Genomic DNA, 10,437 nt, shown 5'->3' with positions numbered 1-10,437 from the left:
TTTTAGCAGAGGGCCCAATTTAGATTCAATCCTTGTCCATGTGTTGTATGAAGCCACTAATAAGCTCATATTCCCAGAGTTTATGCAATATTGCCAAAAAGATTGATCGCCAATGGTTCCTAAATTATGTACATATCTGGCTAACATTGCCTGATGGATTTGGCCATGACATGGCATTTAGTTAATAAATGTCTTGCAGTCTCAGGAGTTTCTGCTTGTCTGCAGAGTCGACAAATTTGATCTTCTATCGGTATTTATGCTCTACATCCCAAGTTCATCCTAGTGGGGAGTTGTTCCAGTCTTAGCAAGATGATGAGTCTAATTGCTGGGCAGAGAATTATAACCAGACCAGACAAAATTATCCACCTACGGGAGGAAGTAAAAAGGTTGCATTTAAAAACACATCCTTCAGCTCAAGTGTTGGCAGTCTGAATGGTGATTCATACCCCAATCGAGGACGATCTAATAGACGCCCCCGTGGAAAACGGAATTACAGAGGCAGGAACATGCCAAACCGTGGTAACCAACAAAATAGGGGCAATATGCAACAACAACCTTTTTTAGAGAGAGGCCAGGACGAATGGGGCTTCGAACCACGTTAGACACGAAGCATGCAAGCATTGTGGTAAATCTCTCAGATTATTCACCTACATCTACTGAGTACACAATGCTTGAAAAAGGAATGGGTTTCATTTCCACAAATTAAAATGACAGATTTACCTTTCGCCAAGAGTTCGCCCAGTTTATGCGCAAGATCCATTTGTTCAAACATTTCCAAGGAACAGAATACGAACCTGAGAACTCTGAGTCAGGGCTACAGAACAAATCGGCGTTTTGTGTACCCACTTCACTGCAGAGCGCAGAGGCAAAGACCTACGAGAATTGCGTCTTACACGATTTGGGAAAACTAGAACTTAACCTAACAAATTGGAATACGTATAGCAACACTAGTAAGAAAGAAGAAGAAGCAATGAAAAACCTCCTAAATAATGAACTGATAGTCATTCGCAAAGCAGATAAAGGGGGAGCAATTGTTCTACAGAATCGAGAAGACTACGTAATCAAGTGCAACAGACAACTCTTAGATCTCAGCTGCTATAAACTTCTAAATCAAGACCCGACGTCCACACTACAAAGTTTGATTAATAACAAAGTGGATAAAGCAGAGCAAAGAGGATGGATCACTAAAAAAGAGGCTGATTTCCTCAAAAAGGATAAACCGCGCATACCTCAATTTTATACACTTCCCAAAATACATAAATCCATGACCAAACCTCCGGGCCATCCTATTGCTTCAGGGGTCAATTCTGTATTAGAACCCCTGTCTAAATTTGCAGACACCTTTCTCCAACCCATGGTTCGCAAAATGGCATCCTTTGTTCAGGACACTACACAAATAATAAAAGAAATGGAAGAATTACCTTTTGACCCTACCATTGAAATCTTACTAGGGTTAGATGTGGTAGCACTCTATACCAGCATTCCGCAGAGGACATCCATCGAAATGTTGGAAGAAAAACTTCTCTCTGATCATGAAGTTGGTTCTACACCTATTTCTTTCATCCTCTGGTGTGCGGAAATGAGTCTAGTTGAAAACGACTTCCACCTCAATGGCAAATGTTTCCAGCAAATACATGGCACGGCCATGGGAGCCACTCTAGCCCCGAGTGTAGCTAACCTTTACATGGAAGCCTTTGAAATTAACAAAATCATGAAAATAATAAATCCTTTTTTCAAACATATACGTATCTGGCAAAGGTACATCAATGACATCTTTGTAATTTGGTCTGGCCCGAAAACAATCCTTGAAGTGTTTCTGGTATGGATAAACAGCCAAGACAGACATCTGAAATTCACATCTAACTATAGTACCAGTGAGTCCTAGACATTACCACCACGGTAGACCCCATGAAGAACTGCATCTTTGTCAAACCCTACAATAAACCGACAGACAGAAATTCACTGCTGCATTATAGTAGCTCACATCCTAGACATGTAAGGGACAACCTCCCTTTGGGCCAATTCTTGAGGCTCAAAAGGAATAGTTCCAAAAAGGAGGATTTCAACAAAGAAGCTGTCAAGATGCAGAACAAGTTACACCAAAGAGGCTATCCGCATATGATCGTCAGGAAAGCTCTTAAAAGAGCTAACAACAACAATCCGGAGTCCCTATTGGAATACAAAGAACATTCTGTAACCAAGAAAGATCCCAAAATAATTTTCGTCAATATCTTCAGCAATATGTCTAATGACATCAAGAAGATAATTTTGATAAATTGGCCAATCCTGGAAAAAGGAGAGATACCGGTACCTAGACCTGTTGTTGCGTTCAAACGCAGCAACACTTGAGAGAACAAGTGACCAGGAACGATGTGTTGCTCAAACCTAAACCCACAACGAGCCTGTCCCAGTTATGGGGTCTCCCGAAAAATTGTGGGCCATTATCCATGTGGACAGTGTGTATATTGTAAATACACAACTAAGAGTACAGAGGTAGACATGGGGCTGAAATCTAAATGGCAACAAAAATCACATACCAATTGCAATTCCATCTTGGTAGTTTATGCCATCTGGTGCCCATGTGAAAAAATCTACATTGGCAAAACGGACCGGAAGGTGAAACTCCGTGTTGGCGAACATAAAAGCTGCCTAAAAAATCGAATTAAAAACGCACCTATTGTCGAACACTGGATAGAATATCAACACACATTGGAAGACCTGAAATGGACAGTACTCTATAAATTGATTCCTAGTATGGACTATAACAGGGACAAAACGATCCTCCTAAAAAAAGAAGAACAACTTTTTTTTTTTTTTTTTTTAACCAACAGTTCCAGGACTGGCCTCAATGAGAAAGTGGATTGGAGTCTATCAATTGCTATTCAAACATCAAAACGAAATGTAATTGAACACTACTAAAATATTTGACTCACTAACATGGTGCGTGTTTGACAGCTCTTTCCCAATGGCGGTCGCCTCATAATTGCGCGAGTAACATGGATGAACATTGATCATGGAAATATATGAGGGACCTGTTATATTTGACTTACCAACATCGCGTGTGTTTGACAGCTTTCTTCCCAATGAGGCTTGCCTCATTATTGCGCGAGTAACACGGACGAACTTCGATTATGGAAACAAACGAGGGACTTGTTATATTCTTGCACTACTAACTATTAGTTAGTAGCTTGACGTATATTTCAACCACATGACACGTGATCGCTCTAATCACATGATACGCGAGACATTTGGAGACACGTCTATTCAGGTATATAAATCACGTGATTTATTGAACACTCCAGCAACGGCACTGTGAGCACGGACGGAGAACCACTGGAGGAAACACACTACGCGGTAAGACTCAGAACCCTGGGCATAAAATGCAGCTACATGTTAAATCTGTAGCCCTTTAAGCTAGCTGAATACGGACTTCCACTCATGTTAAATGGAGAACCGTAGCTAATGAGCTTTAACAGCTGCTCATTTCCTTCTGCTCGTTCGTGCACTGTGACTTAGATTTGACCCTCTCACTCTGTAACTCGAGTCTCGTTAAGTTTTGCTTAATGCAGGCGATTGCGAGATGAGGTTTTCCTTTATGCCTCAGGGGCAGCTAACCGCATCTTATGCCTTTATCGTTTACAGGCCAATAACCGGCACCCGCAGCAATCTAGCAGCTATTTGTTAGCAAAGGAACGCCACAGGACATTTATCCTGAGTCTGGCCCACGAAACATGGATAAAGCTTTAACACTCTAAACACGATGGAAACGGACATTATATGTTTTCTTCCACTGCACAACCATGTTTGCATACGGAATGGTAAGCAGTATACTCCATCATTGAATGCTTTCATTTCTAATGTCTGCAGAACATACTGACAGAGATGTATTTCGTTTTTTGTTCTTCCTTGTCTCTCTGATGCAGAATAACCAACGTTGTTCTGTGTAACCCTAGACTGTAGCCACACGGAATCAAAGACGACCAACTTGGATGATCTTTCTTATATTCCCTTGTGAATTTCCATTTTTGATGTAAGTGATGATTCTCACTTCGAGCTTTAGCACCTTGATGCACAAATGTATCCTAAGGAGTTTCTGATTCACCTAGTCCTGTTCGAGCCAGCACATTTAGCAGTATCTTTGTATTTGTTGGTGACTCAATCTTTACTCCCATGAGTATTTTCATCCTTACCGAGAGTCACCATTTCCGTTTCTTTTTAGACCACTCAAAGTGATATATTTACCAGTACAGGCAGTTATATCATTTGTTGACAATTATTTATAAATTAGGTCGACCTTTGATGTTCATTCCTTCCTATTCACTAGAGAATTAATATACAGGGCTTTACTCATTTTTACCCTGATCTGTTCCCTTTTCAGATATGGAGTCCCCCTCTTGCTGTTGAGTCTCAAACAATTCTTGGACCATTCACAGGACGAGAAGAGTTTGGACCATCAATTCACATGAATATTTGCTTAAAGCTATTGTATTTGTCATTGTGTTTTTTTTAATCTCCTGTTGACTCTGCAATAATCTGATTGTAGTTGTTATTAGGTGATTTGTACCCTCACCATTATCACTAGTGGGTTATTTTTGGTTTTGGTAGACGGCAGACTACCCCTGAAGAATTTCAATTTACTCTGTTTACACACACGTTCAGAAAGAAACATGTTGGGAAAGTGATGAATGAATGAATGAGTATGTTTGAATTTGAATTAGAACGAATGTAGTGAGAGATTAGGTTGATTTTGGTGACATTTGCACAACACTACCCCGGGGTAATCTCAATCTTTATTCACTCCTGGTTTTCACATTGGTTTTTACTTTTATTGTTTGGTATCTGTGGTGATTATTCTATATTTTCTCTGTTTATTCTGCTGTTTCCCTCCAATTGTGAAGAGGTACATGTCATTTGCATTTGCACTTTATACCAGTTGTCTGGTTACTGAAGCTTTTAATGTTGACTATGAGCAAACTCAAAGTTTTTTAATGATTTTGAAAACTAATAAATGATATATATTTTTTGTAAACTTGTTTGGAATCTAATTAGTAACTGGTGATTAATGCTGCAAGCATTGGGACACCAATTGAAAAGGGATCAAACCAAGCCCCTTGGCACTGTTTTGTTTGTTGTTCTAGGCTTCACCTACAAAGTTTAGAGGATGTGTCAAAAAGAGGGCTCATAATCCTCTTACCTCCCCATAGGTGTTTGTTTGTAGAGATTTAGGTATGCCTGGGGCTTCATGAAGTCATAGGGCCTCATCACGACTTTGGCAGTAACCCTTAAATCTGGCGGTCGCGCTATTACCGCCGGATTTAAAGGTCCGCCAAATCAGTACTTCGGCAGATTTCGCCCCAGCTCTTGGCTGGGCGGAAATCCGCCGAAAATTCTCACTATTACCGCCAGCGGGAAATCCGCCGGCGGTAAGAGCGTGAATTTTCCCCATTGAGCCCAATGGGGAATGGGGCATTCCTGAATGGGCTCAGTGGGGAATGGGGAATTACATTACCGCCGAACTCGTGATCCGGCGCTATTAGCGCCGGGGAGTTCGGCGGTAGGGCTAGTACCGCCGGCGGTAATACCGCTGGCGTTACCGCCAAAGTCGTGATCAGGCCCATAGTGTCTGTGGTGGACAAACTAGTATCTCTTTAGCTTGCTCAGATGGGCATAGTTTTCAAGCCAGTCCCATAAGGCTACCCGCTTATGGAGCGCATTTTGCACTGCTTTCGAATAGCTAGTTCCTCTGTGGTTCCATCCTATCTCTGTTAGGAATTTAATCATGGGTTCGTACAGTGAGCTAGTGGTGCAACTTTTACCAAGTTCCTGTCGGATAGTTATCAATAGTGGGTTGGTGGAGCCGCCAGTCGTCCTCAGGAAAAAGTCTGCTCTCTTTTTTAGGACAGTAGCTTTTAAAGAGAGGAGACCGAGTTCAAGCTGTATAAGGGCCATTGGGACTCCAGGGGGTAACCCCAGGATCCGACGCCAAAATATTCCTTCGATAACCTGGAGCCAAGCCAGATCCGATAGGTGATCATTGGAGAGAACACTTGGATGTATAAGTGCTGTGTAGCCCACATTGTGAATTCCCCCTGTTTGTAGGAGAAACTAGCCATAAGGGCAGACACTTGAACGGCTTTGGTTATACGTGTTTGTCTGCATGCGTTATAGTCACCAAGTGGTTCGAATTCGATCCCCAGGTATCGATAGCATGGTGTGTTATGCTCGTGTTGCCCACCATGAGGTTGACCTGACTGACTCTTTTGTGCGTAAATCTGATGACCTTGGTTTTGTCAAGGTTAATCGTCAGCCCGTTGTTATTGGCATACTCCCATAGTGATATAGCAGATCTTCTGAGGTCGCTTATGGTGTTGTCCAGCAGTACCAAGTCATCTGCATAGGCTAACACAGCACAATGAGAATCTCCAATTTTAGGGGGGCAGTTGTTAGCAGCCTCGATTACTACTGGTATGTCGTGCACATATAGGTTATAGACCAATGGTGCAGTGACACACCCTTGTTTGACTCCCCAATTTTGGTAAACCATATTAGTCAGATGCCCTTCCTGATCTAATTTGAGCCTGACCGTAGTATTATGATGGAGGAGTTGGAGGTAGTATAGTAATCCCTTTGGGCACCTAGTGGTTTCTAATTTGAGCCACAGCCCATCTCTGGGGATGGAATTGAATGCCGCCTTAAAATCTATATACAATGCGTAAAGTGGAGGCTGCTCCTTGGTGAGTGCTCTAGTGCGTAAGATGTCCATCACAGCGAGATTGTGTGTCGTGGAATATTCTCGCCTAAATCCACACTGAAATTTACACAGAATGTTGGCGTTATCAACCCATTTCTGCATTTCGCTCAATAGCAAGGATGCAAATAGTTTTCCTGTTGCATCTAACATAGATAATAACCTAGAGTTATTAGGATCTAATCTATTTCCCTTTTTGAAAATAGGGACGAGTATTGCAGATTTCCAGGAGTGGGGGATTATTCCTTGTTCCAAGATCTTATCGAACAGGGTGGCTAATATATTGGCCCAAAATTCAGGATAGTTCTTAATGATAGCATTGGCCAATCCATTAGGGCCAGGTGCTCTTGAGGATTTTACGTCTTTGATTTTGGCCAGTATGGCTCCCGGTGAAACATCAAAAGGGTGATATATGAGCGCTTTGTTGTTAGAATTAATCTCATCTGGTTCTAATGCAGAGTTGCGATCGTCCAAATATTTTTCCCATTCAACTACTTATTGGATTATCTAGCGGGCTTTTACTTTTGCCTCTGGGGTCACTTAGAAGTGACCAAATGCTTAGCAAATTTTTAGAGCAGATGGTTTGGACTAATTGCTGATGAGTGCGATTTCTTACTGCCCTTTTGATGTTCTTAATGATGGTCCTATATCTATTTTTTATTTTCCTTGCTAATGCATCATATTGTAAGATGGGTAAATTCTGTACCTTAAGTTTGCGAAGATTAGCTCTCAGACCCCTCTTGGCATCTCTAATCTCACTGTTAAATGGCTGCACATTAGATGTGGCATGTTTAACAGAAAAGGCCGCCATCCACTCCTCAATAGAATTAATGGACATGGCATGGAAATCAGGCAGGTTACAGATATCCTCATCAAGTAAGGCTTTAGTGGCCCGGCTGATGTTATTGTCTGACCAACTTATTCTATTCCCTGCCTGATTTACCTTAATTGTACCCATGTTGCTCTGCGCACAGCTGTCCCACACAATGTTGAGAGTGCATCGGAGGAAGGCATGGTCACTCCAGTTGTCACTGCCATATCAACAACTAGTTGTAACATTTTGGGACATAGAAAAATGTAATCCAAAGTACTAACTGCCGTACCCTTTGTCCATGTCTGTTTACCCGGTATGTCTCCGGGGGTACGGTCGTTGATCATTTCGAGTTCCCAACCATCAAACAGCCATCCCCTCGGCGTGCTGTTTATTATGCATTATTGTACATTTGTTTTTAAGCTTGGGGTTCGAAGAAGAAATTTCCGCCCCTGTCATATGACAGTTAAAGTCACCAAGCACTACCACTGCTGAGTTCCCAAATTTTATTGACCAAGATGTCAATAACTCCTGCAGTGCTTCTTGGATTAGTTCCCTTGTTGCTGCTCCAGGTGGATTGCATACATTAACAAGGAGGAATCTTTCTGGTTTACATTCATGTCCCAGCTCCACTTCGACAGCAATAATGTTATTTTCTTGATAACAATTAACCCGACTAGAGGCCAGTGAGTTGGTCACGCCAATTAGTAGGCTGCCCGAGGGACGACCTTTTTCTCCTCTGATTGCAAAAGATTGATGCAACACATACCCATCAAAAATCAAGGAGTCGGTTGCCCAGGTTTCTTGCAGACAGAAGCAGCTATGTTTGGCCAAAACTTTGGCTGATCCCTCCGCTCTCAGCAAGTGGGAAAAGCCTCTGCAGTTCCATGTGAGGATAGTAAATTCTCAATTGTTGGCTATCACACCAGGAAGAGAGTCCAGCAACCACTTTAGAGTTTGCTGTAGTTCCACAATGTCCACTCGCTTCCCTTCCATAGCAGTAGGGGATACTAAGGGTTTGGATGGAGATATCGGCTCCTCTGGTACTGCATTAGGGTCGGCCTCATTCAGATCGATATCAATGTCCACTAGCCTCAGGTCATCTTTGTATTTTCTGCCCACACCTTCTCCCACCCCTCTAGCCTTACCTAAATAACACCACACACATTGATTGATGCTCTTGTGTCACACAGACAAAAGTGAACCTTCACCTCTAAATCCTTTCTTCTTCCCTTTTATCGACTTCCGGATGTACCGCTACACAGCATACCGGCAGCTGGTCAGGTGGTGCTGGGGAATCCTGGGACGCAATAACAGCGTGGACTTGCCAGCCTGTGCCATAGCCGCCATACTCGGCACCTTTCATTCTGGATATTCACGCTAGCCTTAACACAAAGATTTCTTTTGAACATATTTTTCTATGGATATTTTTTTATAATAAAATAAATATATATTTACTTTTGTCAGTTCCTGTGAAATGTTTCATTTATAGTTGTCATGTTGCTGACTTTGCATGACTGCATTTTGGGAATGCATCACAGCGAGATTGTGTGTCGTGGAATATTCTCGCCTAAATCCACACTGAAATTTATGGCCGGGCAGACAAACTTAGAAGTAAAGAGATGTGGCCCTCCTGCAAATTCACAAATGTGCAAGACACACGTCACACAGTTTGAAAGTTTTCATTCCGGAAAAACTGCGTGGAACATGCATCAGCAAAAATGTTACCACTTATTTTTTTAATTTTTTTATTGTTTATTTGTATAGCGTCTAAACACAGGTGAAGTACTTCAAAGCGCTTCAAGGTGGGAAGGGAGCAAGGGAATACAGTAATCATTCTTAGGCCTTGATTTTCCGAATAATCTAACAAAAGGTAACTAGCATACTAGTCCTGACGGCATTTCTCCTAGGGCAAGTGCATGAGTGTTTCAGGCAAACCAAACTAGGGAGGGAAGACACAGGGGGACAAGACAGAACTTACTAGTCCTAGTAAATTTGGGTTATGCAAGTGTACAGATAGATGTGGGAGGGACCGGGTGGTGGTAAGTACGCCCAGTCCAGCAGGGCCCTGGGTTAAAAAGAGACCTGACAGTGTTACACCTCTCATGGAGCGTATGTTGCAAGTGCAGTAGTCTGGACATAGTGCAGTGGCCCAGAGGCAAGTGCAACGACAGGTGTGGGAGCCTGGGACCTGTGAGGCTCTGAAGGTGAACCCCGTAGGTCCTGTACTAGCCTCCAAGACCCCCCTTTACTTTTTTCACAGGTATTACATGGTGACTCTGACGTCACTAAGATGCCTTGGTCCATCATGGCAGAAATTGTCTTGAAAATCCCCTCATCTGCCTCTCTGGACATGGGATATTGTCGGGCTCTTGGTAGAATCGCTCCTGGTTTCAGTTTAATCCTTACTTCTCCAACCCACTTCAAGAGACCCACGTCATAGGGTCCCGTAGTCCATACTGAGACAGGCACTTTAGCTATATCATCATCAAAATATTCAGGACGTTTTAGTGCAAACATCATTCTCTGAGGTACTTCTCTTTTAATCATCTTTACCCAAAAAGTGAGACTCACTTCCACCATTGTCTCTCCCATTTCCGCTTGTTCTTCAAACAGATCGTCACCAGTGATGTCAGTCACTCGATATCCTTCTTCAATGGCAATTACCGCGCACCATTGTCTGCCTTCGTCATCGTAACCGTCAACTAAGACCACTTTCCCTCGTATTGCAGCCGTGTGTATCAGCAAGGGCAATACTTGTCCCTTCTCCTCGTGCAAAGGTATTCTGGGTCTGAACAAGAATTCATCAGGGGTTCTCATGGTTTTGTCTGGAAGGCCTGGCAATCCTGCCATAAGCACATGCATGCCATATGCAAAG

At 42.6% G+C, this 10,437-nt stretch overlaps 1 long non-coding RNA gene across 1 annotated transcript; it reads left to right on the top strand.

The window, feature by feature from the left end:
- Positions 1-3,261: 3,261 nt before the first annotated feature.
- LOC138575415 (uncharacterized) lies at positions 3,262-5,029 on the top strand. The gene is made up of 4 exons (XR_011303950.1): positions 3,262-3,354; positions 3,643-3,818; positions 3,924-4,030; positions 4,379-5,029. It is a non-coding gene; the product is annotated as an uncharacterized lncRNA (long non-coding RNA).
- The last annotated feature ends 5,408 nt before the right edge of the window (positions 5,030-10,437 follow it).

The sequence above is a fragment of the Ambystoma mexicanum genome, chromosome 1p, assembly GCF_040938575.1.
Source record: "Ambystoma mexicanum isolate Mex_15411 chromosome 1p, UKY_AmexF1_1, whole genome shotgun sequence".
Classification (NCBI taxonomy): domain Eukaryota; kingdom Metazoa; phylum Chordata; class Amphibia; order Caudata; family Ambystomatidae; genus Ambystoma; species Ambystoma mexicanum.
The sequence above is the reverse complement of the archived record's forward strand: the minus strand, read 5'-3'. Positions and strand labels throughout refer to the sequence as shown.